The sequence below is a fragment of the Ovis aries genome, chromosome 23 (genome assembly GCF_016772045.2).
Source record: "Ovis aries strain OAR_USU_Benz2616 breed Rambouillet chromosome 23, ARS-UI_Ramb_v3.0, whole genome shotgun sequence".
NCBI classification, from domain to species: Eukaryota; Metazoa; Chordata; class Mammalia; order Artiodactyla; family Bovidae; genus Ovis; species Ovis aries.
Genome location: NC_056076.1, coordinates 53,073,716 through 53,088,545, shown reverse-complemented (window position 1 = coordinate 53,088,545; position 14,830 = coordinate 53,073,716). Strand labels below are relative to the sequence as shown.

The 14,830-nt window shown below is 37.8% G+C and overlaps 1 protein-coding gene across 2 annotated transcripts in view; it reads right to left on the bottom strand.

Annotated features, from left to right (window-relative positions):
- The window catches only part of DCC (DCC netrin 1 receptor), a 1,280,644-nt gene that overhangs the window by 268,809 nt on the left and 997,005 nt on the right, over positions 1 to 14,830 (bottom strand). The window lies entirely within an intron of this gene.

The following is a 14,830-nucleotide window of genomic DNA, read 5'->3' as shown; positions in this document are numbered from 1 at the left end:
ATAAAAATAAATTAACAAATAACACTTTTTAAAAGATAAGGAGATGGAGAATAAAGAAAGGCAGGGGAGGATTGGTTCATGATGGCAGAGTAGAAGGACATGCGCTCATCTATTCCTGCAAGAACACCAAAACTGCAACTAACTACTGAACAACCAATGGCAGGAGGGCACTGGAACACAACAAAAAAAACATACCCCATGTCCAAGGACAAAGGAGAAATTGCAGTGAGATGACAGGAGGAGTGCAATCATGATAAAAATCAAATCCCATAGCTGCTAGGTGGGCAGCCCACAAACTGGAGAACAATAATACCAAAGAAGTTCTTGCGCTGTTGTGAAGGTTCCAGGCCCCACACCAGGCTTTCCAGCTTGGGAATCCAGCAAAGGGCCTGGGAATCCCCAGGGAATTTGACTTTGAAGGTCAGCAGAACTTGATTACAGGACTTACACAGGACTGGGGCAAACAGAGACTCCACTCTTGGAGGGCACAAACAAAACCTTGTGTGCACCAGTACTCAGGGGAAAGGATAAGTGACCTTACAGGAGGCTGAGCCAGACCTGTCTGTGCGCCTCCTGTGGACGTATGGGTTGGCAGTGGCCCGCCACGGGGCCCGGGACGCTGGCAGCAGCAGTCCTGGGAGGTGCGTGCTGCCGTAAGCCCCCTTGGAGGTGGCCATTGGCCCTACCATAGCGCCTGTAGACTCCAGGACTGGGTCGCCTCACAATGTCACTGCAGAGCCCCACACATCAGCAGACGACGGGGTTAATGATTTACTGGGCAAGGAAGGTGCTGCCCTCCAGAGGAAGACCCAGTTTTCCCCACAGCCAGTCCCTCCCATCAGGAAGCTTACACAAGTCCTACTCTCATCCACAAGAAGGCAAACAGAAGCAAGCACAGCAATCCCATGGCCTCCTGCATGAACACCACACTCACAGAAATTTAACCAAAATGAAAAGAAATGGGATTATGTCCCAGATATTGGAACAAGATAGATCCCCAGAAAAACAAGTAAATGAATTGGAGATAGGGAAAATGGCAACCCACTCCAGTATTCCTGCCTGGAGAATCCCAGGGACAAGGGACAAGGGAGAATCCCAGGGACAATCCCATGCGATCTATGGGGTCACACAGAGTCGGACACGACTGAAGAGACTTAGCAGCAGCAGCAGCAACCTTCCAGAAAAAGAATTCAAGATAATGATAGTGAAGATGATCCAGGATCTTGGAAAAAGCATGGAGGCAAAAACTGAGAAGAGGCAAAAACTGAGAAGATGCAAAGGATGTTTGCCAAAGACCAAAAATGTTTACAAACAGATAAAAAAGGCACTAGAAGGAATATACAGCAAAATAACTAATGGAGAAGAATGGATAAGTGATCTGGAGGATGGAACAGTGGAAATCACTGCTGCACAACGGAATATAGGAAAAATAATGAAAAAATAAAAAATAAAACAGCCTAAGAGACCTCTGGGACAACATTAAACACATCAACATTCTCATTATAGAGTCCCAGGAGGAGAAGACAAAAAGGACCCCCTAAAAACATTTGAAGAGATAATAGCTGAAAACTTCCCTAACATGGGGAAGGAATTAGTCAACCAAATCCAGGAAGCTGGGGGACCTTCTGAACCCAGGGATCAAACTCAGGTCTCCTGCATTGCAGGCAGATTCTTTAAAGCTGAGCTACCAGGGAAGCCCAAGAATACTGCAGTGGGTAGCCTATCCCTTTTCCAGGGGATCTTCTTGACCCAGGAATCAAAGCGGGGTCTCCTGCACTGCAGGCAGATTCTTTACCAGCTGAGTTACCAAGGAAGCCACATAGAGTCCCAGGGAGGATAAACCCAGGCATTAACACAATGAGACACATAGCAATCAAAATGGTGAAAATTAAAGACAAAGATAAAATATTAAGAGAAACAAGGGAGTTCCCATAAGGTTATAAGCTGATTTCTCAACAGTAATTCTGCAAGCTAGGAGGGGATGGCACAATATATCCCAAGTGATGGAAGGGAAGATCCTGTAACCAAGAATACTCTCTCTACCCATCAAGATTCTTGATCAGATTTGATGGAGATAGCACAAGTTTTATAGACAATCAAGAATTAAGAGAATTTAGCGCAACAACAGACTGGTTCCAAATAGGAAAAGGAGTACCTCAAGGCTGTATATCGTCACCCTGCTTATTTAACTTATATGCAGAGTACATCATGAGAAACGCTAGACTGGAAGAAACACAAGCTGGAATCAAGATTGCCGGGAGAAACATCAATAACCTCAGATATGCAAATGACACCACCCTTGTGGCAGAAAGTGAAGAGGAACTAAAAAGCCTCTTTTTTTTTTTAAAGTTATTTATTTATTTATTTATTTATTTTTAAATTTTAAAATCTTTAATTCTTACATGCGTTCCCAAACATGATCCCCCCTCCCACCTCCCTCCCCACAACATCTCTCTGGGTCATCCCCATGCACCAGCCCCAAGCATGCTGCACCCTACGTCAGACATGGACTGGCGATTCAATTCTTACATGATAGTATACATGTTAGAATTCCCATTCTCCCAAATCATCCCACCCTCTCCCTCTCCCTCTGAGTCCAAAAAGTCCGTTATACACATCTGTGTCTTTTTTCCTGTCTTGCATACAGGGTTGTCATTGCCATCTTCCTAAATTCCATATATATGTGTTAGTATACTGTATTGGTGTTTTTCTTTCTGGCTTACTTCACTTTGTATAATTGGCGCCAGTTTCATCCATCTCATCAGAACTGATTCAAATGAATTCTTTTTAACGGCTGAGTAATACTCCATTGTGTATATGTACCACAGCTTTCTTATCCATTCATCTGCTGATGGACATCTAGGTTGTTTCCATGTTCTGGCTATTATAAACAGTGCTGCGATGAACATTGGGGTACATGTGTCTCTTTCAGTTCTGGTTTCCTCGGTGTGTATGCCCAGCAGTGGGACTGCTGGGTCATAAGGTAGTTCTATTTGCAATTGTTTAAGGAATCTCCACACTGTTCTCCATAGTGGCTGTACTAGTTTGCATTCCTGGGCCAAAGAACTAAATAGACATTTCTCCAAAGAAGACATACGGATGGCTTACAAACACATGAAAAGATGCTCAACATCACTCATTATTAGAGAAATGCAAATCAAAACCACAATGAGGTATCACTTCACACCAGTCAGAATGGCTGCAATCCAAAAATCTGCAAGCAATAAATGCTGGAGAGGGTGTGGAGAAAAGGGAACCCTCCTACACTGTTGGTGGGAATGCAAACTAAAAAGCCTCTTGATCAAAGTGAAAGAGGAGAGTGAAAAAGTTGGCTTAAAGCTCAACATTTAGAAAATGAAGATCATGGCATCCGGTCTCATCATTTCATGGGAAATAGATGGAAACAGTGGAAACAGTGTTCAGACTTTATTTTGCGGGGCTCCAAAATCACTGCAGATGGTGACTGCACCCATGAAATTAAACGACACTTACTCCTGGGATTTCTTTGGAAGGAATGATGCTATAGCTGAAACTCCAGTACTTTGGCCACCTCATGCGAAGAGTTGACTCATTGGAAAAGACTCTCATGCTGGGAGGGATTGAGGGCAGGAGGAGAAGGGGATGACCGAGGATGAGATGGCTGGATGGCATCACGGACTCGATGGACGTGAGTCTGAGTGAACTCCGGGAGCTGGTGATGGACAGGGAGGCCTGGCGTACTGCGACTCATGGGGTCGCAAAGAGTCGGACACGACTGAGTGACTGAACTGAACCGAACTGAACTTAAAGCAATTTTACAACAAATGCAAAGGAACTTTTCTAGGCAGAAAGCATAGTAATATTTCATAACCCCACTTGAGTTCATATTCCAAGATGTCCAGCTTTAGGCAGTGGGATTTTAGAATCATGCCTAAAGACAGCACTTGTTCTGTAGCTTCATCTATTAATATCAACTATTCCTCATCCATTTAATGCTTTACATTAAATATAAGTAAGCAATCAAATGCATCATAGCACTCTCAGTAATGTACTCAAGTATACGTTATATAAAGTAACAAAGTTTTATCATAAAATATTTTCTAACCATCTCCTTAAAATGATTTTGTTATATTTGTGCTTTCCCTATTAACCTAAGCCCTTCTTCAGGATGTAAATCTTTAACGCCAATCGGAATCATTAGAAATGTTTTCCTTTCACCCACAAACATTTTTATTTACTCTTTGTCCTCCTGTTGATAGCTGCTCCCCAAAGCTTCATGTCAGAGTCATCAATTTCTTCTCCCTTGTGCCTTTTCTACACCTTTCCAAGTAAACACTATAAAGGTATAGGCAAAAGAATGTAAAATAGAAGTTTCCTTAGGATAGATTACTTTGATATTTGTGGGGGGAAAAAGTGCAATCCTTGTTTTATCACACAATCAGCCCCATATGCTGCTCCTGACTTTTTTGGTCTGCATTAATACATTGATCAATGATCATAAAATCCGTGAGAAGAGAAAACTTTTTTATCCTTTGTCTCTCTACATTGTTAATATCATGGCAAATACAAGGAAGGCAGATTTATTTTGCATCATGGATATGAACATCTCTTGAATTCATCCTTTGTCGGGAAACCAACAAATTAAAGAAAGGCAAAAGGAAGCGGGGTAGGAAGGATAAACAATAGCATGTCTAGTAACAATGCTCCAAACGTGGACCTTATTTGTGCGTCAACACAACAATTTTTCTTCCAGAAATCAAAAGGGGCCCTGAGAAAGGTAAATCACCTAGCAACACTTTTTAAACGTCTTTCCTTCCATGAATATTTGTTGAGCAATTTATTCTGTAGAATATCAGCCATACTTCCTATTGTAGCCAACTGAATTTTTAGGCAAGGGCCATAAAGAAGAGACCTTGGACAAGGGTGGAGGAGGGCAGGAAAGTGAAGAGATGCAATATCTATTTTTGGAGGCAGACTTGACAGCACTTGGTGATTGATCGACTGTCAAGGGCAAAGGAGGAAAAGTCATCAAAAACGACTCCTAGGTTTCTGGCATAAGCAACATGGTAGATGATAATGCATTTACTGTGATAATGTTGTCTGAAAAATAATCCACTTTCAAAAAAAGTTCACTGATCTGCTGGTAACATCAGTAAATGACAATTCACAGAGGATGTAGAAAAAAAGGCTACCTACCCATATTGATAGTATTCCAGTTAATATTGGAAAGGGCATTTTCCTGATTTTTATCATTTAGAATAATATCTTAATAATATCAAAATTGCATAATAACTGCATTTAATATTCCACCTTTGATATATACCTAAATACTTGGTGAGTATCTTTATCGATGATGAAAATGTCTAGTTGAAATTCAAACTGGAATAGAATAGAAATTAATTAGCTAACAAATAGTATTTTAAGCTCTATTATGTATATAAGGAACTAAACAGTCTTTTGATGAAAAGTGAAAGAGGAGAGTGAAAAAGTTGGCTTAAAACTTGACATTCAAAAATTATGATAATGGCATCCAGTCCCATCACTTCATGGAAAATAGATGGGGAAACAATGGAAAACAGTGACAGACTTTATTTTCTTGGGCTCCAAAATCACTTCAGATGGTGGCTGCAGCCATGAAATTAAAAGACGCTTTCCCCTTGGAAGAAAATCTATGACAAAACTAGACAGTATATTAAAAAGCAGACATATTACTTTACTGACAAATGTTCATATAGTCAAAGCTACGGTTTTTCCTATAGGCATGTTTGGATGTGAGAGTTGGACCATAAAGAAAGCTGACTACCGAAGAACTGATGCTTTTCAACTGTGGTGTTGGAAAAGACTCTTGAGACTGCAAGAAGATCCAACCAGTGCATCCTAAAGGAAATCAGTCCTGAATATTCATTGGAAGGACTGATGCTGAAGCTGAAGCTCCAATACTTTGGCCACCTTATGTGAAGAGCTGACTCACTGGAAAAGACCCTGATGCTGGGAAAGTTTGAAGGCAGGAGGAGAAGGGGACAACAGAGGATGAGATGGTTGGATGGCATCAGTGGCTCAATGGGCATGAGTTTGAGCAAGCTCTGGGAGTTGGTGATGGACAGGGAGGCCTGGCATACTACAGTCCATGGTGTTGCAAAGAGTCGGACATGACTGAGCAACTGAACTGAACTGATGATGTATATAATTGTGTGGACAATTTCTAAAAATGCTTTTGCTACTTTATAAACCTACATACTGATGGCACTAACCAAGTATGGATTTGACAAAACATCAAGAAGGTGTTATGAAAGTATATATATAAAACACATTTTTTGAACTGCAGTTTTATACTATTCTTACAGATTTGACATGCTCTTACTTCATTATTATAAATATGAATTCTCTTGTGATAAGCAAAGTTAAAAATTGGGTAGCATACTATAACTGACATTCTTGAGTTCATGTAGGCATCTGTTATCCAAAATGACCTAAAGCCATGTAAAAAAATATACTGCGTGACACATTTCTAGTGTGAAAACTGCTAGTACCACCTAAGGTTCAGGCTAAGTATCTGAGCAATAATAAACGTATAGCTATATACAAATTGAATGCTACTTGATTTTAAATAAAAATTTATGAACATGTCTTAAATTCAGGCAAAAGGATTGCTCTGTTTTATTGACAAAAATGAAAACTAACTGATGTGATCTTATACAATGGCTTTGAAATAATACAGTTTTTCATCGATAGGTTTGTTTAGTTGTAAAATAGTCTATCCTTCATCTCTGTCCTGGTGACTCCTACCCTTTGCAGCTAGTGCCGGTGGGACTCCTATCTAGAAATTAAGCCCTACTTGACCTACTTTGGAAAAATCCTGTCCCTGATTACATACTATGCTGAGCCACACTGGGATAATTTTTCAGGTTGCTCAACTTCAGATAATACTGCAAATTCACCTTGATGTAGGTCCCAGTTTTGGTAACTGGGCCTTCCCTGGTGGATCAGATGGTGAAGAATCTGCCGGCAAGGCAGGAGACCAGGTTTGATCCCTGGGTCAGCGAGATCCCCTGAAGGCACTGGCTACCCAGTCCAGTATTCTTGCCTGGAGAATTCCATGGACAGAGGAGCCTGGTGGGCTACAGTCCATGGGGTTGCAGAAAGTCAGATACAACTGAGCGACTAACTCTTTCATTGTCACAATGATAAGGATATCCTCATTGTGAATACTTGGCAAATTATCTTGTGCAAAGTACATTAGAATTTAATACATATCCTGGTTTAGGGCCCCAACACTGCTGATACTGCCCCTGAACTCCATACACATTCTTCCCACAGATCTGTCTTAAGAAGTATATAATGGGCACAAGTCAGATTTAAAAATTCATAAACAGAAGGGTCATCTGGGAAATGTTCTTTTAAGTTCCACTTTTATATTTCTTAGCTGAGGTAAGTCTTAGTTGCTCAGTTGTGTCCAACTCTGCAATCCCAAGGACTGTAGCCCGCCAGGCTTCTCTGGCAGGTAGCCATTCCCTTCTCCAGGGAATCTTAGCTAAGGTAAACTGGGCTGTATTTAAACTGATGCTGGGAAACTGACATGCCACCATTCCTGTCTTCTCCTTTCATCAGATTCCGAGAGCTCAACCTTCACAAGTCTGATGGGAAAAGGGAAGCTGATAACTTACTTAGCCTACTTCATTTTAGAAGTACAGGGGTCTTGAACCAGCAAATTAAGATCAAGTATGTTTCCAAACTTTAACTGTGAGGTCCCCAATCCACTTACTGTCTAAGAAGACAAAGGGTAGCCTGTGTATACTGGACCATGTAGCAGGCTGGTAGGCTAGTATTTTGCATACTTTCTAAGAAACATTTTTCAAATATTTCTTGAGTTACTTAAAGATGAGGCTCAGAGTTCTATTAGAAGAGTGGACAATAGCTTAGGGTGGCCTGTAGAGTCTCTGAGAGGTGCGGCTAGTTCAACCCTGCTTCCAAACTTGCATGCCCATTCTGGACAATAAACACTGGTCATTTCTTTAAGACTTGACTCCAAATATTAAATACAGGACAGATACCAGGCATGGATGCATACTGAGATTTCCTAAATTATTATAGCAAATGCTAAGAAAATCTTATGAGATGTTCTCTCAAGCATGCAGTTTTGAATTACTATTTAGAAAAAGAGAGGATAGTGTTCTGCAGATACATTAAAAGATACTTACGGAGTGTAACAAGACAGGTGACAAGCAGCATCCTGATCCACTCTCAGCCTTTCACTAATTTGCTAAGTGGCATTAGGAAGCTCTTGCCTAGTAGCATCAACTGATATCAGAGGATCTTTCCTATCTATCACCTCGTTATTGAGAGGTGATCAATAGAAAGGGCTTAGAAACTCAAAAACATCGCAAAATTCCAAGTTTTATTCTCTTAATTAAGTTTATAATTACAACCATTCTGATTACTACTACCAGTAGTAGTGGTAGAATGTACACGTGTTTTGAATTCTACAAAAGGGCACAGAAAACTGAAATTTTTCAAAGAGCTGAGTATTAGGTCATTCATTGGCTTCCCAAGATTAGGTATTAAAGACACAAAAAGCAAAGAAATGAGCGAGTGGTCCTCAGTGAGTCTGAATTATCTCCAAAAGTACTTTGTCTGAGTGCAACAACGAGACTGCATTCCCCTGGAAAACATCTTTGACACTCAGAAACCATTCTGTGGTGAAAAGGTGATTGCTTTACGGTAGATTTTACTGTATTCTGATGAGTGGTTCATAGAAACAGTGTTTTCTCCACCGACTACCAAAGGTTTGTTGGACCTGATTCTCAGATATGTAACTATGTATGGTCTCAATTACTGAAAGAAAAAATAAAGAAAAATCAATCATTCCTGCTACCTAGACTTTTTTGTACAACTAAATAAAATTAACCAAATAATCCTCAACAGACCGAGAAAATCACCCCCAGATGCAGAATATAGTCCAGCTTAAAGAAAAAAAGAGAGAAGAGAGGTAGCATTGCTGTGTACCTAGCATCTTCTTTTTGCAAACTCCTGAATTTAAAATAGCATTTTTCCATGTGATAATTTGCTCTCTATAACATAGTAGCCAGGACTGTTTCTTTTTGGTCCTAGAAACTGGGAATGCAATTTCTAGGCAGTATTCACATTTCAACAAAATTCCATTACAATAAAGCAATTTGGTTGTTCCCTAGAGTTCATGATAAAGCGATGTTATGAGTAATACATTTCAGAATTTGTCATTATCAATAGACTTTATTTTCTAGTCTAAGTCATTCCCTGGAAGTGAGCTGGATGTTTAGAGAGGCTCATTAACTCTTTCGGACCACTAGATCCTTTCTCAGACTATGCATGTCTACTAAACGAAGCTACTAAAAGCAATATAATAGCCGTGATGCAGGAACCAGAGTTCAGAAAGCCAGAACACAAATACACTAGGGGACTTATCTGTAAAATTATACCTTTGAAAGGCATAAGAAAATAGGCTGATATATAACTTAAGGCAGAAAACACAGGGACAACTTATTTCCCGTTCCTTTTTGTTTTAGAATATAGAAACCAGGATACTGTTTGAGCAGTAAGTTGAATGGCGTAACTTCAGGATAATTGATTTCAAAGGATATTTAAGCATCCTGAGGCAAATAGATAAGAGTTTAAGTACTGATTTGTGCCATATGAAAATTCTTCCACATGATAACGCGTTTATCATGAATCACCAGTAAGAATTCAGGGTATTGCAATAATGCACTCATGCTAACATGATCATGATATACCAACTTGGTCTTGACATAATGAAACATTAGCTTATATGTTATACACTGGTCAATAAAACCATAATTTTTTCAACATTGTATACTCAAAATTATTCTTAGAGTAATAAAACCAGAACCTTTAAAATTACTGTTACAAAAACAATTTCCATCTAATGTATGACTGAAGAAATATGGTTGCAAATCAGTCTCACTCTGTATGGAACAAGCCTTTTTTTTGTTTTTACATATATCAAAAGTTAGACGGGTCCAATATTTAGGGATAAATAGCTGAATCTATACTATAAATAAAATCTTAGCATGAAACATTTTTTTAAATGCCAGATGCAGCTATTTAAGAGAGGCATATCTTCAAGCAAACTGTCAATTCAGTAATTAATCTCTGAAACCAGCATGCTTTCAATCTCAGAGCAGCCATCTCAAAGACATGACTTGCCATGTAATTACATGGGACATTACAATGTATTTATGAGGTCATTTATTACAATGTACAGTAATTACAGAGTACTTACATACCTATTTATGTCTCATAAAATGAAGTGAGACTAAATATTTTAATTGTGTTGGAGAAATAAGGGAAAATATTTGTGTTCCGAATGTCAGGTGAAATTATAGGTCAGATTCACATAACTCATATTAACAGCTGGTTGTCTCCGGAATCACAAGTGTTTTGTGGTGCTTTCTTATTAGAAATGAAAGATTGAGAAATACACCTTCCAAGGATGAAGTAAGTGGAAGTCTCCTCAATTGTAATTTTCAGGTAATGCCAGAAGATAGACCAACACTATACTTTGCTATTTACAGTTTACATCCAAACCATCAATATCCAGGTGTTACCAGAGGTGTTAAGTTAAAAACAAGGTGATGCACAATGCTTTCCTAAGTGACACAAGAAATAGAATAACAGCAGTCTCTGTTTTTCATTTCGGTTACTCTGGTTAAATACGCTATTTGCTTGGAGTTTCAGATGCCTTCTTTTCAAAATGTGGCCTTAAGCTAGTCTCAATTTTTTTTTTTTTTTAAAGAGCTCTTGGAATAAAAGTTTTCAAGTTGTGTTTTCTTCCAAGTTTATTTCCCTTTTCTCATCCTATACGTGAAAATTCTTAGGTGTTGAGTGAATCACAGCAGCAGATAGAAGGGCTTCCTGTTCCATCTGAAACATCACTGATACAGGAACAATCAGTGGAGCCGATTTTAAAAATTATCAGTCTTTTGCGACTGCTAATGATTTATTCTCTTTGGATCACTGCCCATAAAAATCTTGCTATTATTTACATACAATATGTTATCAAGTTATTCATTGAACATCCTGACTGTCTGCTGTGTTCCAGACGCAGTGCTCCAAGAGCGGCATATCCACCTAAAACATTTTGCTTGAAGAGCGTGGTCATTTCCAGAGATAGATTGGCTTTACTAAATCTATTAAGCTAAAAAGGCATACCTTACTATGGCCTCTTTCTGGAAAAATATATTCTGACTTTATATTAAGAGTTTATGTCATTAAATTAGAATGGTCATTATTTGATGAACCATGAAATCATCTTACCCAGACCTCACTTACTCTTGCTAAGGTGTCTCCCATTCATCTGATTCAATGATTGTAAAGTATAAAATAGCATTTAGTTATGATGGTATAGACAGAATACTCCTTTCTATGCTTAGACTGTCTGAGAATTTCATCAATCATTTTTTCAAAAGAATAAATGTCGACTCTTTTTTTTCTTCATGCAGATATTCTAACCACCAAATTGCCATAAATATGTAACTGAATTAATTATTGTAAAGACTGCTCAGCAGGTTGACAGTGATATTGACTGCAGCTTCCTGGCAAAACAGGGATTCTGTCAATGTTTAATGACTGCTATATTCCTATACAATGGTCCCCAAATTTGCCAGATTTGGATACCGAGGGCCCACAGAACCATCTGCAGAATGTTTTCTGTTAATATGTAAATAAACCAATTTAAATTCACTGACTTATTCAACAGCCAGTCAGTCAGGCCAGTTCTGATCAACTGTACCAATTTTATTTATACATGCAGAAAGAGCAGGTCAATTTTCCATTAAAGTTCAGAGAAGCTACTCAGAGAGTTGTTGAGAATATATTCTCAATAATTATTTGCAATTTAAGGCCAGTAAGAGGTAGTTTGCTTTCAAAAAAATATGGGTAACTGTCAATACTTCAATCAGTATTTAAATTAGATATGCAATCATTATATGTATAATTGATTAACAATTAACAGCACCTGTAGTTGGCTATAATTTTAATTACTCATTACTTTATGACAGTTACTCAAAATGATGTTTATATCAGCTCCACTGGATTATAAAAAATGATAAAACAATTCCAGATTAATTAGTCTATTAAAATTGGAATTAAGACCAATTTGATAAAATATTTTTAGAAGATTTTTATTTTAAAAAATGTTAATGGATTTCCCCTAAAGCTGACCAATGATCATTTCAGTATAATTAATCTGCCAGTTTCCTGGAAGATGAGGAAGTAGTTCAGAATAAGCTATTGTCCATCAGAACAAAAAGCACGAGAAAGAAGGTCCTAGATAACAAAGAGCCCCATTTCTAATCTGCCTTATAAATATGCATGTTTTAGAAAAGGAAACGTTTTCTGATCTTTTATCACTGATATGACAGTCTAGTCAAAAGTCATTTTCATAAGAGATATTAAATTCTCTTCTTTAGGTACGATGTGAACCTAAATAATAGTTTCAAACACAGTTTTTTTAAAGAGAAAAAATTATTTTTTAGCTAAAATAACTTAAAACTAGGTCACAGTTCCAAACATGCTGCCGTGCAAACTATTACATGTTTGCATTTTAGTATTCTGAGAAGACTTAATAGTAAATTAGGTATTATTATTGGAACCAATAACTCTTCTAAATTAAAAAAAATGTATATTCTACACAGTTTCATACTGTTACAATGTTTTTTTTAAGGATTTAGGACCTCACAAAATTAACTGAAGCATGAGTTATAGTAACTTTTTCACAATAATTTCTGGTAAAAATAAAATATTTGTACTGATGACTGATATTATTTCTGTTTTGAAACTCTTCACAAATTAAGAATAGCATGAGATGCCAAATCACAGTTACCAGGATAGCTTTAGTCAAAAGACAGTAATAGCACTGGTAAAGACGTGGAGAAATCAGAACTTTCATACACTGCTGGTGAGAATGTAAACTGGTATAACTGCTTTGAAAAATAGTCACTCAGTTCCTCAAAAGACTAAAAATACAATTAAATATGACCAAACAATTCCTGCCTATTCTCAAAGAGAAGTGATCACATATATTCACACAAAAAGTTGTACACAAATACTTATAACAACATTATTTGTAACAGTGAAAAAGAGTGATATAACTCAAATACCTTGATGAATTAACAAAATATGGTAAGTCCATTCAATGGAATATTATCTGACCTTGAAAAGAAATGAAGTACTGATACATGTTGTTACAACATGGATGAACCCTGAAAATATTATGCTAATTGAAGGAAGCCACTCTCTAAAGATGATACAGTGTATAGTTTCATTTAAACAAAATATGCAAAACAGGGAAATTTTAGAGACAGAAGGAGACTAGACATTGCCTTTGGTGGGTGGAAGAACAATGTGAGAGGAAAATGAGGGGTAACTGCTACACTGTACAGATATTTTTTGAGGGGTGATAAAATTATACAACTAGCTGTGGTGATGGCTTTAACTCTAAATACATGAATTCCATAGTATGTGAATTATATCTCAATAAAGATACTACAAAAAAATAACTGTACCACAAAGAAATAAAATAGAATAGCATAATGAACCTCAATGTACCCATCATCTGACTTCAAATTTTTAGCTAATTGCCACTCATTGTATGTATCTGCTAAAACCTCTAGAGTGGAATTTAATTAAAGAAATTTTATATACATTTGTAAAGTAGAGAAATATACCTACATATGTGGATCTTGCTTATTATAAGCAGGAAGTACATTCTGCAGGGTCATAAATAGAATCTATATTATCCTTCAAAACAGCACAAACTGAAATTAAGATTGATGGGAGAGATCTCAGTAACTACAGATAAGCAAATGACACAACTGTTATGGTAGAAAGTAAAGAGGAAATAAGGTGAAGGTCTTGATGAAGGTCAAAGAGGAGAGTGAAAAAGCTGGCTTAAAACTCAACATTCAAAAAATGAAGATCATGGAATCCGGTCCCATCACTTCATGGCAAATAGATGGGAAAACAACGGAAATAGTGACAGGCTTTATTTTCTTAGGCTCCAAAATCACTGTGGATGGTGACTGCAGCCATGGAATTAAAAGACGCTTGCTCCTTGGAAGAAAAATTATAACCAATCTAGACAGCATATTTAAAAGCAAGAGGCATTACTTTGCTGACAAAGGCCCATCTAGTCAAAGCTATGGTTTTTCTAGTAGTCATGTATGGATGTGAGAGTTGGACCATAAAGAATGCTGAGAGTCGAAGAATTGATGCTTTCAAATTGTGCTGTTGGAGAAGACTCTTGAGAGTCCCTTGGACAATAAGGAAATCAAACCAGTCAATCCTAAAGGAAATCAACTCTGAATATTTATTGGAAGGACTGATGATGAAGCTGAAACTCCATTTCTTTGGCCACCTGAAGTGAAGAGCTGACTCATTTGAAAAGACCCTGAAGCTGGGAAAGACTGAAGGTGAGAGGAGAAGGGGACAACAGAGGATGAGATGGTTGTATGGGATCAGCAACTCAATGGACATGAGTTTGAGCAAACTCTGGGAGATAGTGAAGACAGGGAAGCCAGGAATGCTGCAGTCCATGAGTCACAAAGGGTTGGACATGAATGAGCGACTGGACAACAATTTTCTTATAGATCTCTATTCCATACAGTTGTAATACTAGTCCATAGTTTTTTTTGTGGGATGAAGGAAGGAGTCTAGGAGAATGATGGAAGCATAACCAGAAGGCCTTCTAAGTTATTCTACTTTAAATCTTCTAACTGCATTTATTATGTATTGTCTTTACTTTAAAATTAAATTATAAAAAATAAAACTTTAAAATGTGGATCAAATCAGTAAATGC